The sequence below is a fragment of the Lepidochelys kempii genome, chromosome 11, assembly GCF_965140265.1.
Source record: "Lepidochelys kempii isolate rLepKem1 chromosome 11, rLepKem1.hap2, whole genome shotgun sequence".
NCBI lineage: Eukaryota > Metazoa > Chordata > Testudines > Cheloniidae > Lepidochelys > Lepidochelys kempii.
In genome coordinates this window covers 29,467,287-29,487,593 of record NC_133266.1, presented here as the reverse complement: position 1 = coordinate 29,487,593, position 20,307 = coordinate 29,467,287, and the positions used below count along the sequence as shown (strand labels likewise).

Here is a 20,307-nt window from a genome sequence, read left to right as displayed (position 1 = left end):
ATGTTGTCCAGTTTGCAAATTAATTCCAGTTCTGCAGTTTCTCGTTGGAGTCTGTTTTTGAAGGTTTTTTTTGTTGAAGAATTGCCACTTTTAGGTCTGTAATCGAGTGACCAAAGAGATTGAAGTGTTCTCCGACTGGTTTTTGAATGTTATAATTCTTGACATCTGATTTGTGTCCATTTGTTCTTTTGTCCGATTTGGCCAATGTACATGGCAGAGGGGCATTGCTGGCACATGATGGCATATATCACATTGGTAGATGTGCAGGTGAATGAGCTCCTGATGGTGTGACTGATGTGATTAGGTCCTGTGATGGTGTCCCTTTGACAGATACATGGGCAGAATTGGCAACGGGCTTTGTTGCAAGGATAGGTTCCTGGATTAGTGTTCTTGTTGTGTGGTGTGTAGTTGCTGGAGAGTATTTGCTTCAGGTTGGGGGGCTGTCTGTAAGCGAAGACTGGCCTGTTTCCCAAGATCTGTGAGAGTGAGGGATTGTACTTCAGGATAGGTTGTAGATCCTAGATGATGCGCTGGAGAGGTTTTAGTTGGGAGCTGAAGGTGACAACTAGTGGTGTTCTGTTACTATTTTTGTTGGGCCTGTCCTGTAGTAGGTGATTTCTGGGTACTCTTCTGGCTCTGTCCATCTGTTTCTTCACTTCATCAGGTGTGTATTATAGTTTTAAGAATGCTTGATAGAGATCTTGTAGGTATTTGTCTCTGTCTGAGGGATTGGAGTAAATGTGGTTGTATCGTAGATCTTGGCTGTAGACAATGGATCGTGTGATGTAGTCTGGATGAAAGCTGGAGGCATGTAGGTAAGTATAACGGTCAGAATTCCGGTATGGGGTGGTGTTTATGTGACACTTATTAGCACTGTAGTGTCCAGGAAGTGGATCTCTTGTGTGGGCTGTTCCAGGTTGAGGTTGATGGTGGGATGGAACTTGTTGAAATCATGGTGGAATTCCTCAAGGGCTTCTTTTCCATGGGTCCAGATGATGAAGATGTCATCAATGTAGCACAAGTAGAGTAGGGGCATTAGGGGACAAGAGCTGAGGAAGCGTTGTTCTAAGTCAGCCATAAAAATAAAAAACAAAAACTATTTTTAGGATGTCTCAGCATCTCCCTCCTCACACAGACACCACAGCCCCCCACCCTCCATATTAACAGAAATGCAAGTTCTATTCTGTACCGCCTACTGCGGCCAAATGCCCTCAAATATGTAAGAGCATGAGCATGCATTTCAGTGTGCACTCAGAGTACAAATACACACCCTTAAAAACTGTAGGGCACTTAGCCTTGGGAGGAAGTGGAGTGTTTGGGTGATTTTGTGGCTAATTTGCTCCACAGATACCCCAGGAATCTCATTGCATCTTATACGAGGTTTATGCAGTATGCAGTCTGGAGCTCTGATGATAATGAAGCCTTTGAATTGAACTGCAGAAGCAACATCAGCCGCAGGGAGAGAGCCCATCAACAAAGAGTAGTGGGAGAAGTGTTCCTTTCCAAGTAAGTGCAAATGTGCAGGCTAGTTTTTTTTTAGACAAACAATCTTGGCCATTCTTAAATATAAAGTATATGTACCAGGGGCTAACCTGGTGACCCCCATCTGATTATTTCTTGGTGCAAGTCTCTGTGTGTTTGATTCTTAGCAGTAGAGTGACAGTGCCTCTTCAGTAACTATGAATCCATTTTCTTTTTGCAGTGAGGATGTCAGTGTAACTTATGGCTGCTGCTGTTTTCTAAACTTTTAGTTCAGAACTTTTAGTAAAATTACATCTGACAATAGCAAAGAATTAGGACCTAAATTTTCAGAAGGTTTACTGTAATTTGGGTATGTTATATAATATTCAATAAAGTTATTGCTCTTTTAATATTATTTTTAGTCCACATTAGGAAGGACTGCTTTGTTTTTATCCATTTCTTTCTTGCCCTGTAGCATGCTGAAAAATGACATCTGGTCCTATTGCTCTCAAGTGGGTTGCTTGACGTGTTCCAGAATGAGTACAATTATTTAAACATTTCTCATTCAAGCCAGCATGAGATATTGTTAAATGTTTTGCTTTGTTGGTCCTTTTAAAAATGAACTTAAAATAAGCCTTAAATTTCAAAGCAAAAGTATTTTAAAAAAGCATGTCAGAAAGCCACCCACAGCAATGTCACATGAAACAAAACTTTGTAATATGAAACTATCACCAAAGTGGCAAACAGGTCACCTTATGCAATCAGATTTTGTATTATTTACAAACCCCCATCAAACAAATACAGCATTAGGAAGGACTGCTTTGTCAGTGAAGTGAGCACAGAGCTGGGAGCTAGGGACTCCTGAGTTCCTTTACTGCTTCTGTGGACTTTGAAAATAATTGACTTTAATGGGAGCAGGACTGGACCCTTAATGTTTGTAAAGTGTTTTGAGGATGTAGACAGACAAGCACTCAGAAAAACAAATATACAAAAGTGCCTAAAGTGCTCAGATATTTAGCCCGTATCACCATAGTAAGTAGATAGATGGCTTGTGAGAAAAGGGGAGGAAAGGTGATATCAGAAGATAGATGAAAAAAGAGTGGGCCGAGAGAGGGGACCTATTCCTGATCACACTTATCATAGTAAGTTCACTGACTTCGGTGGAGGGACTCCTCATTTATAGAAGTGTAAGTGAGATCAGAAACTGGCCCAGAAATTGTAATGGGAAACATACACAGTGCCAGGTTCTGATCTCAGTTACATCCATGCAATTGCACTGAAATCAGGAGGGTACACAGGAGTAACAGAAGCCATAATGCGGTACCTTGGTTTAAACAAGGTGCAAAGCTAACTTGGTCCCAGCAAGACTTTGAAGTTTCATGTCCATAAGTATATGTCAATTTTTAAATTTAATCTCTCTCAAACAGTGTTCTTAACCATTTGTTTTCATTTGCAAACACACCATCCATTGATTTATCTGTGTATTTATTTTGAGGACCAAGGTGGCCAAACAGCAATTTTCAGTGAGCTCCATCCTGTATATACAATGAATTTGATATGGTTGTTTCTACAGGGAATTAGTCCTATTCTATCTTATGAAAAAAGACAAGGCTTAGAAGAGAAATTGACAAGTATGTACATGGTGAGAAGTTGTACCTTTCATATTCTTAACAAAGAAAATACAATTTGTTGCTCCACCTTTAACATATAGAATATTTGATTTTTGTTCATAGATATGAGAATCATTTTTCAAAGAAGCTTAGCTATGTGGATTTTTTTCTTAATCTTCTCTCTCTGGGATAGGCTCAAAGTGATGCACTGTACTGTGGGTCTGACCATATAGTCCTTTCTCACATAAAACTCAGTGAACAGACCCCATAGAGAACATAAATATTATTGGTTGCCAGTACAATGGAAATGGCAGTCAGAATCTTAACAATTATTTGCAAAGTATGGTTAAAAATGAAAACAAAGCATCAATAATGTGGAAACCTAAAAATAGGCACTTAATTCCACATCAAGGCATTCATTGTAGACACCATTTGTCTCAATGGGAGCCTCTGGGTGTTCAGAACCTTTGAATATCAGGTCAATTAATTAGTATTACATTCATATATTGTGTGTTTGTGTATATATAGTTGGAGCTTAGCATTAGAAACAAAAATGTGAGCGTCACTTGGTTTTACATATTACCAGGATCAGCTTTAGAATATTGTCTCTGCACTCCCCCACATACCTAGCAGAGAAGCCAGAAATAGTTTATATTACTCCTCCTCTTCTCCCTATAAGTAAGTCCATGCCTAGTTCATAGCATGCAAGCCTATATGCTCAGACACAGGCAATCTCACATTAATTGTGTCATAAGAATGTGTTTCATTGCCCCCAAAACTGCCTTTGCATAGTAGGTAGAATTAAAATCTACATGTACACAGCCAGATTTTGACCCACTGCAAAGCAGCTTCACAGCTAACGTAACTAGCATACTACAGCTTTCCACAGCATGGAGATATCTCTGGATGGTGCAGGACCTACTCGAGTAGCTTTATTTTATCCTCTTTGCTTCCTCCTTGCATAGAAGATATCTCAAGGGAATGGCTATGGGGAAAATGAGTGGAACACCTAGAGCAAAGGCTACAGGATACTTTTCACTGAATGTACAAATCAAAATAAATAATCTTCTGAATATTTTAAACAACTACAAACAGATTGGATGACTTAGGTTTCTGAAAACAGCCCTTCCGGGTGACATGGGATCTGTTACAAAACTCCCACTGACTTTAGTGGGAACAGGATTAGGCCCTGGATCACTCAGGGTCTGATCTTGGGAGATGCTGAACTCCTCTTGCAAGTTGATGAGTTCTCTCAACTCCTACTGAAGTCAAGTCACATCTCAGAGGAAGCACTCAGCACCTCTGGACTGGGCCAATACACAATAAGAAGAGCCATATTAAAATAGCTTTGAATTGAAATCAGACCAGAGATAAAAATCTTACTATGCATAGAAGAATAAATATGCCCCTGAAATGATTAAATTGGTAGGCACTCTGCTTGTATTATCTAGGAAGTAGTTTGCTAGGTTATTGCCTCTCTTGTAGACACTGTGGCCCAGATCCTCAGCTGGGTATATTCCATTGAGCTCTGAAATGGAGACAGTTTACACCAGTGAGGATCTGATCCCATGCTTTCTTGTACTGTGGTTGTCAAGTGTTAAACACAGACTCAGAAAGATACTGACACTTACCTGGCCTCCTCATTTCTGGAAAAATTGTCAAAACTAGAATATAGTCATAAAACTAAAGAAAACTACCTCGTTATTCCAAGAACTGCTCAGTTCCTTCAGAAAACTGAACTGGGTTCCATATTTTCATTACACCAAGCTGAGAAAAAGTCTGTAAAAAAGTATAAATTACAGCCTGCCATTCTGACCAAACAGTATAGATAACAAGATATGAGAAGATACAGGCTTTCCCATTTTACAACAAGCTCTAATATTATTGATACGGACGATAGTATACTTTGCCCTTTATAGTGCATCTCAAAACACTCTACAAATATGCAATGGAGTATACCTCTCAACACCCCCATTGAAGTAAAGGACTATTATTAACCCCATATTGCAGATGTAGAAGTGGAGGCAAAGAGAATCAGTTCATCATCTTGCCCAAGGGCAGAAAGAAAGGCGGGTGTAAGTCCTGAGCGAGTCACAGAGCTGGTCTCTTACTAGGGTGACCAGATGTCCCAATTTTATAGGGACAGCCCTGATATTCAGGGCTTTTTCTTATATAGGTGCATATTATCCCCCACCCCCATCCCGATTTTTCACATATGCTATCTGGCCACCCTATCTCTTACATGTTCTATGAGTATGTCTATACTGCAATTAAACACCCACAGCTGTCCTGTGCCAGCTGACTCAGGCTTGCAGGGTTGGACTAAAGGGCTGTATAATTGCAGTGTAGATGTTTGGGCTAAGCCCCCAGGAGGGAGAGGCTCTGGGACCCCAGGACTGGGATGGGGGAGGGGTCCCAGGGTCAGTCCAAGCCTGAATGTCTACTCAGTAATTAAACTGCCCTGCCACCTGAGCCCCAGTCAGCTGACATGGGCCAGCCACAGGTGTTTAATTGCCAGGTAGACATCCCCTTACTGACTCAGTAGGCTATTTTAGCAGAAGTGCATCAGCTGGAGGTTGCAGTTCCCTGGCCACAAAAAATACAGTTATAAAACTGTAAAAAATACAGTTATAAAACCAGGCTACTGCTATAACCCCAGTTTTCACCAATAATTAACACATATATCAGAAAATATGAGCTTTACAATCTCCCACAAGATCCCTCACAGTCTTGAAGAATGTACTACTGAAGGTTGATAAGCTATCAGTGTTTCAGACTGGGAAAGCAAGTTCCAAAGCTGACAGGGCCTTAGGGAGATCACCCTCTGCTCCCTCTCGCTAATTCTGATGGGGATCTGGCTGGGGTGCCTCTGCTAATTACCAAGACATCAGTATTGTACAGGGAAGAGAGGTAGTCTTTCCAACACATAAATCTCAGGCTATTTAAAGCTTTATAGGTCAAGACCAATAATCTATGCTCAGCAACATAGGACTAAAAGTAGTAGTTATATATTTGTCTATCTAGATGTGTATATGGTCCCCTATTAACATATATGGTCCCCTATTAACATAGTGTCCAAGCATTAGAATTTGGGAGGATTTCAAAAACAAATAAATGTGGAATATAAAGGCCGGTGGTGATTATCTCTTCTCATTAACATAGCGATAGATTGAAGACACACAAGGTGTGCTATAAAACACCTTACAGAACAAATGTGTGCCTGCCGACATTACTGCAGTTGAGCATTGGTGAAAAAGGGACTTCACAGACCATTAAGTCTATATTTTCCCACTGTATCCAGAGACAGAAAACCTGTGCTATACAATATTGTATTGATTTACTGGGTAAATTCATACAGCTAGCTTCTGCTCTCAGTTACATAGGCTAAGAGTTATTCAAGATTTACACTCATTAACTGAGAACAGAATTTGCCTTTTAGTGTTCAATAGTCCTCAAAATGTTTTCGTACTTACCTGAGAATGGATGATCTATCATTGCAGAGTCAGGTCAGAACATAAAACATGCAGCTGCATTTAGGCCGTGATTCAGCAAAGCACTGAAACAAATGCTTAACTTTAAGCATGTCTGTAGTATCTTGTGCTTAAACACACGTTTAAGTGTTTTGCTATACTGGGGCCTTAGATCAAGTCCCCTTAAATGAATATACTGCTGGCAAGGTACATGTATAATTAAAGTAACACTATATATTATGTCTCATCCCTTTTTTCAAATAAATGTTTTGTGATGCTATTGCTATATTTATATAAGAACACGAAGGTTCAGAAAAATACTTAAATCAGGGAGAAAAAATACAAGTGCTGGTTTAGAGCTCACCCAGTGATCACATTAGTCTCTTCTGAAATGAAATAAATAAGGCTGTCATAGCTTGTCTATTCCTGGCCTTTGTTGAACAATTAAAACAAGGGACCGTAAGCTCCACCTGGGTTATCATACAACTGAGGAATAATTACCTAATTTATATTGCAAAAACAATAATTTTCTGGTTTCCGTCCCTTACATTCTTTGTTCCTCTGTCTAGATAAGCCATTCCTTTCCATTTAATCTTTTTCCTGTTTATCTAGAATAGCCAAAAGAAACAGTTACAGTTATGTGTCTGTGCCAGAAGGATTCAGTCACTGCTGTTCAACCTCCTCCACAGGCTTTACAAGGTATCTTGCTTTCAGTTTATATTTTTTGGTGACTAGGGCTCTCAGCACAGCCTCATCACTGTTCTAATTTTAATGAAAACAGGTATTGCACCTTTATGTGTATGTAGATAGATAGATAGTGAGGAAGCGTGTTCTTGGACATACACCCCATTTGTAATATTTTTCTATGTTGAAATACCTTGACTGAATAGTTCAATGATTTATCTGTCTAACTATGCACCACCTTACTTCTAGTTCTTTTCTACCTATGGCTCTCCACAGAACAAGTTTTAGACATGTTGCTGGACCACATCCGTGGTTGGACAACTGGATAGTGATGCTCTCATATGGTGGAACCAGTTTTACAACCAGCCTGCAAGCCAGCCAGCACAGCACAGTGTCACACAAACAAAGTCTGCATTTGGTAAAACAGACAGGGCTTGGCATATGAAGGCTGGTTACTAAGCCATCTACAAAAATATAGATTATGTGCCCATGAACGTTTATACACACACAATTTTGGGGGTTTAATTTTGAAGACTGACATTGAAAATTGAATGATCAGACATGTATAATCTGGAAATGTAATATAAACAATGTATGAAATATTTTACTATTTTACACAGTTAACACATATTTGTACAATAAAAAATTACTAGTAGTATTTCATACTGTGTTATCTCATCATATTATGAAAGGAGTGCATATGCAAACAGCAACAGGCTTATAAAACCATAGCAACCTTAACTCTGAATTTACTTTATAAATCCAACTTGGCTAGTCCATTATAATAGCTTCTTCCAGTGAATTAGAGCTGTATGCAGATCATCTTAGTTTGTAATGGAAATGCTAATACCAACTGAAAAGAGTTACAGTTAGGCCACAGAAATTAATTCCTTATGGACACTTGGATTATCGGGGGGGGGGGAGGAATAAAATTTGAAAAAAATGTTGATTTGGATATTTTAGTGTTAAAAGGCCAAAATGTGAATACGTAGCAAATGAAAAGCCTGATTCTGCTGTCAGTTGCACTGGTGTAAATCAGGAGTAGCTCCATTGAGTTCAATTGAGCTGCACTGTTATAGAACCAGTTTAAGTGATATCAGACCCAGAAGATTCACTAGAGAATGAAAGTTTAAAAGAAATGAAGTCAACCCCCCATTCCAAATTAGGACTGTATTCCTTAACACAGTACGCTATCATATCCATTTTGGAGCCATTAAGATCTACTGCTTTCATCCTAAGAAGCAGCCAGTCAGAGCTGGTAATACTGTTCTTTAAATCCTGCCATTCATCACTGAGAAGACATACATCTTTGTAGTTAACAATTGCTGCCTGTGTTGCAATACATGTGGTATGTATGGGAGATCTTGTAAATGCAAAAGCACAACTATAGGAGAAAAGCACTGAACAACAGAACTAATTGAATTTCTTTGCTTTCATGCGTTTAAGTGACAATTTAAGCATCAGACTGTTTTCTGCCTGTAAAACTGAAAGACAGTTATAGTTGCTCCTTAGTTGATCCATAAGAAGACATTCAAGTCTACACCCTGTCCTAAAGATACATGAGCTGTAATTATGATTACATCTGTATTTGCTCTGTAAAAGCTCAGAAAGCAACATTCTTTCTTCTACATTTTAAATTAATAACTATGTGTCAGAAGAATGATAGAACAGTAGTGATCGATGGAGCATGTGAAAAAGCTCCCTAAAGGTGCTGTACTGGAGGTACTGTTGTAATAATTGGGACTAAAAATTTACCCTAATTGTAAGCTCAACCGTAAAACGTACATAGAAGTTCATAAAATGTCACAATAACCTATAACAAAATAAGGTACAAAAGGGAGACAGAAAAACTGAATTAGTCTAAACAAAAAGGCCTACTGATACAACTCAATGACTATCTTAAAATCCTACTTGGTAAAAAAACAACAACAGAAGATGTGGAACTGGAAATTAATAAACCAAAATAAGTGTGTCAGATATTAGGACTAATTGGTGGGCAAAATAATGAGGGGTGGGCTATTCCACTCTCCACTCCCTTTGCTCGTCCTTAAATAAAGACATTTTGAGGGGGAAAAGATGGAGCCTACTGGAGCAAGATTCACCATCTTGGGGTCATGGCTGCTACCCCCACTGTTTCTTGGGATCCTGGGCTTTCATCATCCTGATCTTGACAGATGTCCTGGCCAGACCAGGAGTGAGAGAGGGATCCAGATGACATCACCACCTCTACCAGTACCGGCTGAATTCCAAACACCCTCTGAGATCGTATGGCATTGGGTTCTAACAGCAGCAATGACAACAACAGCTCCAGTTTATTGCAACTAACTTCTTTTCTTTTACCCAAAAGGACAATTATTACCATGTTTGATACCATCTAAGAGACTGGTGAAACACGGGAGTTTTTCCTTCTAGAACTCTCTCCAGCTAAAGGGAAAGGGGACAAGAAATGTTAAAATGAAACCTTTATTTAATATTTTACATTTCATATGCTTTAACTGTTTTTCCTTCTGTTCTTTATCTTTAACAAAAGATTCAAAGGATGTTTCTTGGTGTGTTTGCCATGGTGTTAAGCAGGCTGAGATCTCCATATACCAAACCCCAAACCTCGTTTAACACTGTTTAAGGTTGGACAGTGACTGGGTAATATTAACATCTTTGGCCCGTTTATTTAATCTCAATTAATACAACAGTGCTACCTCCTAATTACTAGAAACCACTACCAAATTCATATTTCACAGCTAGCATAGCTTCTGAAATTTTTTATTTTCTTGACAAAGTATTTTTATACCTTTTTGTCCTCACTTGAGAGATTGCAACTGACAGCCATTCCAATGAATCATTACTGGGTTAGTACTTTACTACAACACAGTGTATCATATGGCATATTTAAAATAAAACTCATCATAAGAAAAGAATCACTTATGGGAAGTGAAAAGGACCATGTATGAATAGTGTAAACTTTTACCCTAAACAAAGTTTAGGGTACCATTTCACCAGTGTTTACAGATAATCAGTGAGTGGATAGGGGGAAAATACACCTATGTTGCTGAAATCAGAAAATGGAATGAACAGAGTAAATGTTCTACAAACATTGTAGTAGAATTAATATTAGTTGATTCCAGTTGAGTAATTAAAGCTGAAATGGAGTGAAGAATTTTTACCTGGGAAAAGTGGGGTGTAAAAGACTATTAGCTGAACGCAGGTACTCAAATACTCTCCAGTTCTCACATCTGTTATATTAGTAAGCCATCTGTTATATTAGTAAGCATTTTCCCGATTTACCTTAAGATAACAAGTGCAGGTACTGAGAGATCATCTTATCACAAGAAAATGCTGTTGGCTAAAGGAAGGTTGTTACTGAGGCTGAAAAATAGTAGATATTTTCTTCCAGTGACAGTAATAGGATCCTTGTAGGTCATGTACAATGCAAAGCAACATCATTTCAAGGCACTCTGGACATTGCTTTGACAATGATGCCTGAGTAGAATACTACCCTGTGAAGTCAGTTAACAAGAATGACCATTGCCTGAAACTAAGCTTCATATCTGTTAGTCTCTTGTTTAGAGTCTGTAGATATTCCTGAAAATTAAAATTAAATTGCTAGAAGTTAAGCATAAGCAAAAACATTTCCCATAAAAAAGCAGTACAGTTTAGACAAAAAGAGTAGAGTTTGTTAGTTTTTTTTTTTATTTTGATTGCAAAATCTTCTAAATTGACTAAGTAGCCTCTGGCCTCTTATAATTTAGGTAGTTCAGCCTGTTTCATGACATTAACAATAAAAATATTATCTTTGTAATAAATGGGTCTATTTATCTGAAAGAAGTTCTGTAATATTTAAAAAAAAACTCCCACAGTGCGCAGTTACCACAGTAGCTGCCATTAAAAAGTCACCATTTACCAACAGTTACCCTCTGCAGCTCTCCAACACGAGTTTCTACAAGCCATTACCCTATGATCCCACTGAGAGTTACCAAAGGCAACTACAGCATTTGCTCAAGAAACTCCCTGAAAAAGCACAAGATCAAATCCACACAGACACACCCCTGGAACCCTGACCTGGGAGATTCTATCTACTACCCAAGATCCATAAACCTAGAAATCTTGGGCGTCCCATCATCTCAGGCATTGGCACCCTGATACCAGGATTGTCTGGCTATGTAGACTCCCTCCTCAGTCCCTACGCTACCAGCACTCCCAGCTACCTTCGAGACACCACTGACTTCCTGAGGAAACTTCAATCCATCGGTGATCTTCCTGATAACACCATCCTGGCCACTATGGATGTAGAAGCCCTCTACACCAACATTCCACACAAAGATGGACTACAAGCCATCAGGAACACTATCCCCGATAATGTCACGGCTAACCTGGTGGCTGAACTTTGTGACTTTGTCCTTACCCATAACTATTTTACATTTGGGGACAATGTATACCTCCAGATCAGCGGCACTGCTATGGGTACCCGCATGGCCCCACAGTATGCCAACATTTTTATGGCTGATTTAGAACAACGCTTCCTCAGCTCTCGTCCCCTAAAGCCCCTACTCTACTTGCGCTATATTGATGACATCTTCATCATCTGGACCCATGGAAAAGAAGCTTTTGAGGAATTCCACCATGATTTCAACAATTTCCATCCCACCACCAACCTCAGCCTGGTCCAGTCCACATAAGAGATCCACTTCCTGGACACTACAGTGCTAATAAACAATGGTCACATAAACACCACCCTATACCGGAAACCTACTGACCGCTATTCCTACCTGCATGCCTCCAGCTTTCACTCTGACCACACCACACGATCCATCGTCTACAGCCAAGCTCTGCGATACAACCGCATTTGCTCCAACCCCTCAGACAGAGACAAACACCTACAAGATCTCTGTCAAGCTTTCTTACAACTACAATACCCTCCTGCGGAAGTGAAGAAACAGATTGATAGAGCCAGAAGAGTTCCCAGAAGTTACCTACTACAGGACAGGCCTAACAAAGAAAATAACAGAACGCCACTAGCCGTCACCTTCAGCCCCCAACTAAAACCCCTCCAACGCATTATTAAGGATCTACAACCTATCCTAAAGGATGACCCAACACTCTCACAAATCTTGGGAGACAGGCCAGTCCTTGCCTACAGACAGCCCCGCAACCTGAAGCAAATACTCACCAACAACCACATACCACACAACAGAACCACTAACCCAGGAACTTATCCTTGCAACAAAGCCCGTTGCCAATTGTGCCCACATATCTATTCAGGGAACACCATCACAGGGCCTAATAACATCAGCCACACTATCAGAGGCTCATTCACCTGCACATCCACCAATGTAATATATGCCATCATGTGCCAGCAATGCCCCTCTGCCATGTACATTGGTCAAACTGGACAGTCTCTACGTAAAAGAATAAATGGACACAAATCAGATGTCAAGAATTATAACATTCATAAACCAGTCGGAGAACACTTCAATCTCTCTGGTCACGCAATCACAGACATGAAGGTCGCTATCTTAAAACAAAAAAAACTTCAAATCCAGACTCCAGCGAGAAACTGCTGAATTGGAATTCATTTGCAAATTGGATACTATTAATTTAGGCTTAAATAGAGACTGGGAGTGGCTAAGTCATTATGCAAGGTAGCCTATTTCCCCTTGTTTTTTCCTACCCCCCCCCCCAATGTTCTGGTTTAACTTGGATTTAAACTTGGAGAGTGGTCAGTTTGGATGAGCTATTACCAGCAGGAGAGTGAGTTTGTGTGTGTGGTTTTTGGGAGGGGGGTGAGGGGGTGAGAGAACCTGGATTTGTGCAGGAAATGGCGCAACTTGATTATCATGCACATTGTGTAAAGAGTTGTCACTTTGGATGGGCTATCACCAGCAGGAGAGTGAATTTGTGTGGGGGGGTGGAGGGTGAGAAAACCTGGATTTGTGCTGGAAATGGCCCAACCTGATGATCACTTTAGATAAGCTATTACCAGCAGGACAGTGGGCTGGGAGGAGGTATTGGTTCATATTCTCTGTGTGTATATAAAGTCTGCTGCAGTTTCCACGGTATACATCCGATGAAGTGAGCTGTAGCTCACGAAAGCTCATGCTCAAATAAATTGGTTAGTCTCTAAGGTGCCACAAGTACTCCTTTTCTTTTTGCAAAACTATCTGGTTATTCAAGTCCGAGAAACACCGATGGTATCACGGATTCCAGCATGTGGTGGTGAACATGCCTTGGCACCCTTGCTATTCCATCCAATAAATAGCCTTGTTTCCTTTCTTATGAACTTTAGTCATAAAGCTATATTACTAGTTTAAAAAATCCCTACATAAAAATATACATTGGTTGTAGAGACACAGCTGTGAATATATTATGGATACATTACACCCTCCCAGTCACATGCTATGTGAGCTCCTTTACAATGCACTTGATGGTTGTTAAAAAACAGATTTATTCCATTATATTTTTCATACATTTGGTTTCTCTCTGTAATTCCTTAGCTGTAATCCCTCTCTCTGTGCTTGTTTGTTGTGTTTGTGAAGTATGATGGATGTCTTTTTTAAGAGAAATTTGTCATCAGACTTTTCCATTCATTGAAATAATGTAACAGTTTACCACATTGTCTGATGTGGCCATGTTCTGCTTTTAGTTGCACTCATGGTAAACCTGGAATAATTCTACTAGTCCTGATTTTCTTTTCACTTAAACTAATTTTACATCCTAGGAGTTATTCCTGAATTGCACTGGAAAAAAAAGGCATAATACTTAATGTTCCCATGAAATGTAAAAATACTTTATAAAAACATATTTTATGGATATTCCCCCCTTTTTTTTTAAAGTGGATAAGTGCATTTGTGCCCACAAAATGGAGGCATCAGCATTAGTTTGAGCCAGGTATAGTGGGCAGGCAACATATGCGAAATATCTATCCACTCCCAAAACTCTGTAGGATTTAAACCACAGGCCAAATTCTCTTCTCCTTCATATTTGTGTAAATGTGGAGTAACTCCACTGGAAGCAAATAGACTTACTGTGTGTATACACAGCTGAAAACAAAAGCCGGATTTGTCTCCATTTCCAAATATAAAAGGCTAGTGCAAAAGTCCAATGCGTGACCTAGACCAGGAGTGGGCAAACTTTTTGGCTGTGCCTCCCCAAACAGCCAGGCATGGCTCGGCCCCCGCCCCCATCCAGCCCCCGCCCCCATCCAACCCCCCCCCCACTTCTCTCCCCCTGATGGCCCCCCGGGGATCCCTGCCCCATCCACCACCTCCCACTCTTGGGCCCCTGATCGCCCCCGAATCCCTGTCCCTAACTGCCCCCCACCATCCCATCCAACCCCCCACTCCTTCCTGACTGCCCCGCCAGGCTCCCTGCCCCATCCAACCACCCCTTCTCCCTGACTGCCCCTGGACTCCTTGCCCCTAACTGCCCCCTGCCTCTCACTGTCCCCCACCACCCCATTCAACCCCCCCCCCCGGCTCCCTGCCCCCTTACCTCGCTGTCTGGAGCACCAGTGGCTGGCAGCGCGGCTGACCCAGTACAGCCGCACTGTGCAGCACAGAGCACCGGCTCAGGCCGGGCTCGGCAGCCCTGCCACCCAGAGCATTGCGCTGCACGGCGGCGTGGCCGCGGGGGAGGGGGAACAGCCTCCCGGGCCAGGAGCTCGAGGGCCGGGCAGGACAGGCCCGCGGGCTGGATGTAACCCGTGGGCCATAGTTTGCCCACCTCTGATCTAGACTTTGATTCCAAGAAAGTTCTCTCTTTCTTTAGTAGAGTAGGCAGTTTTACAGACCCCTGGAAATAAATATGCACAGCTATCAGGAGTAATCTTGCTTTTTTCCTCACGAAAAATAGAACCTAGGATTAAATTTCATTTTTATTATTTTGTTTTCTTCTAGAATAGTCACAAAGAAACCTCCCCTGGGGTACACCTACAATAGACTATACCTAAGTATTCCCTTTTCTCTTTGATGGAAGTGTACAGTTTTTGATCAAAAATAGAAGTAGAAAGAATATAGGTGGTTGTATCCCTGCAGTGCAGCTACATGAGTTTCCTCTGGAATGAGAAATAGAGTAGTATTTGAGTGATGTCTAATCTAATCTAGGGATGCCAGGGGGCATGCTACCCTAGAATTTTTTAAAGTAGTTTCTTGTATTGTGAACTATAAGTACTAATTTTAAAGCAGGCTACTTTGTGAACTAGGACAAAAGCAGATATTTTTCCCCCTTTGTGTTTATATGGTATTTGGTCTTCTCCATCACTTTTCTATTCTTCTTGTCTTCTTTTCTTTGCTCATGGAGTCCTGATCTCCCAGCTTCATTATGCATGCAGCTCTGGTTTCAAAGGGTATGTCTACACTATGGAATAAGGTCAAATTTATAGAAGTCGTTTTTTTAGAAATCGGTTTTATATATTCAAGTGTGTGTGTCCCCACAGAAAATGCTCTAAGTGCATTAACTCAGCAGAGTGCTTCCGCAGTACCGAGGCTAGAGTTGACTTCCGGAGCTTTGCACTGTGGGTAGCTATCCCACAGTTCCCGCAGTCTCCGCTGCCCATTGGAATTCTTGGTTGAGATCCCAATGCCTGATGGGGCTAAAACATTGTCGCGGGTGGTTCTGGGCATATATCGTCAGGCCCCCCTTCCCTCCCTCCCTCCATGAAAGCAAGGGCAGACAATCGTTTTGCGCCTTTTTTCCTGAGTTACCTGTGCAGACGCCATACCATGGCAAGCATGGAGCCCGCTCAGGTAACCGTCACCGTATGTCTCCTGGGTGCTGGCAGACGCGGTACGGTATTGCTACACAGTAGCAGCAACCTATTGCCTTCTGGCAGCAGAAGGTGCAATACGACTGGTAGCCGTCATCGTCGTGTCCGAGGTGCTCCTGGCCACGTCGGCTGGGAGCTCCTGGGCAGACATGGGCGCAGGGACTAAATTTGGAGTGACTTGACCAGGTCATTCTCTTTAGTCCTGCATTCAGTCCTATTGAACCATCTTATGGTGAGCAGGCAGGCGATACGGATTGCTAGCAGTCATACTGTACCATCTTCTGCCGAGCAGCCATGAGATGTGGATGGCTAGCAGTCCTTCTGCACCATCTGCTGCCAGCCAAAGATGTACAAGATAGATGGAGTGGATCAAAACAAGAAATAGACCAGATTTGTTTTGTACTCATTTGCCTCCTCCCCCGTCTAGGGGACTCATTCCTCTAGGTCACACTGCAGTCACTCACAGGGAAGGTGCAGCGAGGTAAATCTAGCCATGTATCAATCAGAGGCCAGACTAACCTCCTTGTTCCAATAAGAACAATAACTTAGGTGCACCATTTCTTATTGGAACTCTCCGTGAAGTCCTGTCTGAAATACTCCTTGATGTAAAGCCACCCCCTTTGTTGATTTTAGCTCCCTGAAGCCAACCCTGTAAGCCGTGTCATCAGTCGCCCCTCCCTCCGTCAGAGCAATGGCAGACAATTGTTCCGCGCCTTTTTTCTGTGCGGACGCCATACCAAGGCAAGCATGGAGGCCGCTCAACTCACTTTGGCAATTAGGAGCACATTAAACACCACACACATTATCCAGCAGTATATGCAGCACCAGAACCTGGCAAAGCGATACCGGGCGAGGAGGCGACGTCAGCGCGGACACGTGAGTGATCAGAACATGGACACAGATTTCTCTGAAAGCATTGGCCCTGCCAATGCATGCATCATGGTGCTAATGGGGCAGGTTCATGCTGTGGAATGCCGATTCTGGGCTTGGGAAACAAGCACAGACTGGTGGGACCGCATAGTGTTGCAGGTTTGGGACGATTCCCAGTGGCTGTGAAACTTTCGCATGCGTAAGGGCACTTTCATGGAACTTTGTAACTTGCTTTCCCCTGCCCTGAAGTGCATGAATACCAAGATGAGAGCAGCCCTCACAGTTGAGAAGCGAGTGGCGATAGCCCTGTGGAAGCTTGCAACGCCAGACAGCTACCGGTCAGTTGGGAATCAATTTAGAGTGGGCAAATCTACTGTTGGGGCTGCTGTGATGCAAGTAACCCACGCAATCAAAGATCTGCTGATATCAAGGGTAGTGACCCTGGGAAATGTGCAGGTCATAGTGGATGGCTTTGCTGCAATGGGATTCCGTAACTGTGGTGGGGCCATAGACGGAACCCATATCCCTATCTTGGCACCGGAGCACCAAGCCACCGAGTACATAAACCGCAAGGGGTACTATTCAATAGTGCTGCAAGCTCTGGTGGATCACAAGGGACGTCTCACCAACATCAACGTGGGATGGCCTGGAAAGGTACATGACGCTCACATCTTCAGGAACTCTGGTCTGTTTCAAAAGCTGCAGGAAGGGACTTTATTCCCAGACCAGAAAATAACTGTTGGGGATGTTGAAATGCCTATATGTATCCTTGGGGACCCAGCCTACCCCTTAATGTCATGGCTCATGAAGCCGTACACAGGCAGCCTGGACAGTAGTCAGGAGCTGTTCATCTACAGGCTGAGCAAGTGCAGAATGGTGGTAGAATGTGCATTTGGATGTTTAAAGGCGCGCTGGCGCAGTTTACTGACTCACTTAGACCTCAGTGAAACCAATATTCCCACTGTTATTACTGCTTGCTGGGTGCTCCACAATATCTGTGAGAGTAAGGGGGAGATGTTTATGGCAGGGTGGGAGGTTGAGGCAAATCGCCTGGCTGCTGGTTACGTGCAGCCAGACACCAGGGCGGTTAGAAGAGCACAGAAGGGCGCGGTACGCATCAGAGAAGCTTTGAAAACCAGTTTCATGACTGGCCAGGCTACGGTGTGAAAGTTCTGTTTGTTTCTCCTTGATGAAACCCCCCCGCCCCTTGGTTCACTCTACTTCCCTGTAAGCTAACCACCCTCCCTTCGATCACCGCTTGCAGAGGCAATAAAGTCATTGTTGCTTCACATTCATGCATTCTTTATTAATTCATCACACAAATAGGGGGATAACTGCCAAGGTAGCCCAGGAGGGGTGGTGGAGGAGGGAAGGAAAATGCCACACAGCACTTTAAAAGTTTACAACTTTAAAATTTATTTAATGCCAGCCTTCTTTTTTTTGGGCAATCCTCTGTGGCGGAGTGGCTGGTTGGCCGGTGGCCCCCCCACCGTGTTCTTGGGCATCTGGGTGTGGAGGCTATGGAACTTGGGGAGGAGGGCGGTTGGTTACACAGGGGCTGTAGTGGCAGTCTGTGCTCCAGCTGCCTTTGCTGCAGCTCAACCATACACTGAAGCATACTGGTTTGGTCCTGCAGCAGCCTCAGCATTGAATCCTGCCTCCTCTCATCACGCTGCCGCCACATTTGAGCTTCAGCCCTGTCTTCAGCCCACCACTTACTGTCTTCAGCCTGCCACCTCTCCTCCCGGTCATTTTGTGCTTTCCTGCACTCTGACATTATTTGCCTCCACGCATTCGTCTGTGCTGTCTGTGCGGGAGGACAGCATGAGCTCAGAGAACATTTCATCTCGAGTGCGTTTTCTTTTCTTTCTAATCTTCACTAGCCTCTGGGAAGGAGAAGATCCTGTGATCATTGAAACACATGCAGCTGGTGGAGAAAAAAAAGGGACAGCGGTATTTAAAAAGACGCATTTTATAAAACAGTGGCTACAGTCTTTCAGGGTAAACCTTGCTGTTAACATTACATACATAGCACATGTGCTTTCGTTACAAGGTCGCATTTTGCCTCCCCCCACTGCATGGCTACCCCCACAACCCTCCCCCCTCCCTGTGGCTAACAGCGGGGAATATTTCTGTTTAGCCACAGGCAAACAGCCCAGCAGGAACGGGCTCCTCTGAGTGTCCCCTGAAGAAAAGCACTCTATTTCAAGCAGGTGACCATGAATTATATCTTACTATCCTGAGGATAACACAGAGAGATAAAGAACGGATGTTGTTTGAACGCCAGCAAACATACACTGCAATGCTTTGTTGTACAATGATTCCCGAGTACGTGTTACTGGCCTGGAGTGGTAAAGTGTCCTACCATGAAGGATGCAATAAGGCTGCCCTCCCCAGAAACCTTTTGCAAAGGCTTTGGGAGTACATCCAGGAGAGCCGTGAATGCCAGGGCAAAGTAATCCTTTCACATGCTTGCTTTTAAACCATGTATAGTATTTTAAAAGGTACACTCATCGGAGGTCCCTTCTCCGCCTGCCGGGTCCAGGAAGCAGCCTTGGGTGGGTTCAGGGGGTACTGGCTCCAGGTCCAGGGTGAGAAACAGTTCCTGGCTGTCAGGAAAACCAGTTTCTCCGCTTGCTTGCTGTGAGCTATCTACAACCTCATCATCATCATCTTCTTCGTCCCCAAAACCTGCTTCCATGTTGCCTCCATCTCCATTGAAGGAGTCAAACAACACGGCTGGGGTGGTGAACTAAACCCCCTAAAATGGCATGCAGCTCATCATAGAAGCGGCATGTTTGGGGCTCTGACCCGGAGCGGCCATTCGCCTCTCTGGTTTTCTGGTAGGCTTGCCGCAGCTCCTTAAGTTTCACACAGCACTGCTTCGGGTCCTTTATGGCCTCTGTCCTTCATGCCCTGGGAGATTTTGACAAAGGTTTTGGCATTTCGAAAACTGGAACGGAGTTCTGATAGCACGGATTCCTCTCCCCATACAGCAATCAGATCCCGTACCTCCCTTTCTGTCCATGCTGGAGCTCTTTTGCGATTCTGGGACTCCATCATGGTCACCTCTGCTGATGAGCTCTGCATGGTCACCTGCAGCTTGCCACGCTGGCCAAACAGGAAATGAGATTCAAAAGTTCGCGGTTCTTTTCCTGTCTACCTGGCCAGTGCATCTGACTTGAGAGTGCTGTCCAGAGCGGTCACAATGGAGCACTCTGGGATAGCTCCCGGAGGCCAATACCGTCGAATTGTGTCCACAGTACCCCAAATTCGACCCGGCAAGGCCGATTTAAGCGCTAATCCACTTGTCAGGGGTGGAGTAAGGAAATCGATTTTAAGAGCCCTTTAAGTCGAAATAAAGGGCTTCATCGTGTGGACGGGTGCAGGTTTACATTGATTTAACGCTGCTAAATTCGACCTAAAGGCCTAGTGTAGACCAGGGCAAAGATCT

At 43.0% G+C, this 20,307-nt stretch overlaps 1 protein-coding gene across 5 annotated transcripts in view; it reads right to left on the bottom strand.

Annotated features, from left to right (window-relative positions):
* Nucleotides 1-20,307, bottom strand: part of GALNT13 (polypeptide N-acetylgalactosaminyltransferase 13) — a 504,126-nt gene that overhangs the window by 55,276 nt on the left and 428,543 nt on the right. The window contains exon 19 of one of the 5 annotated variants that reach the window (XR_012154251.1): nt 18,143-18,780. The exons of the other annotated variants lie outside the window; for them this stretch is intronic. The gene's annotated coding sequence lies outside the window, so the exon portion shown is untranslated. Of the gene's footprint in view, nt 1-18,142; nt 18,781-20,307 lie in introns of those variants that run through there. 5 annotated transcript variants of the gene reach the window in all.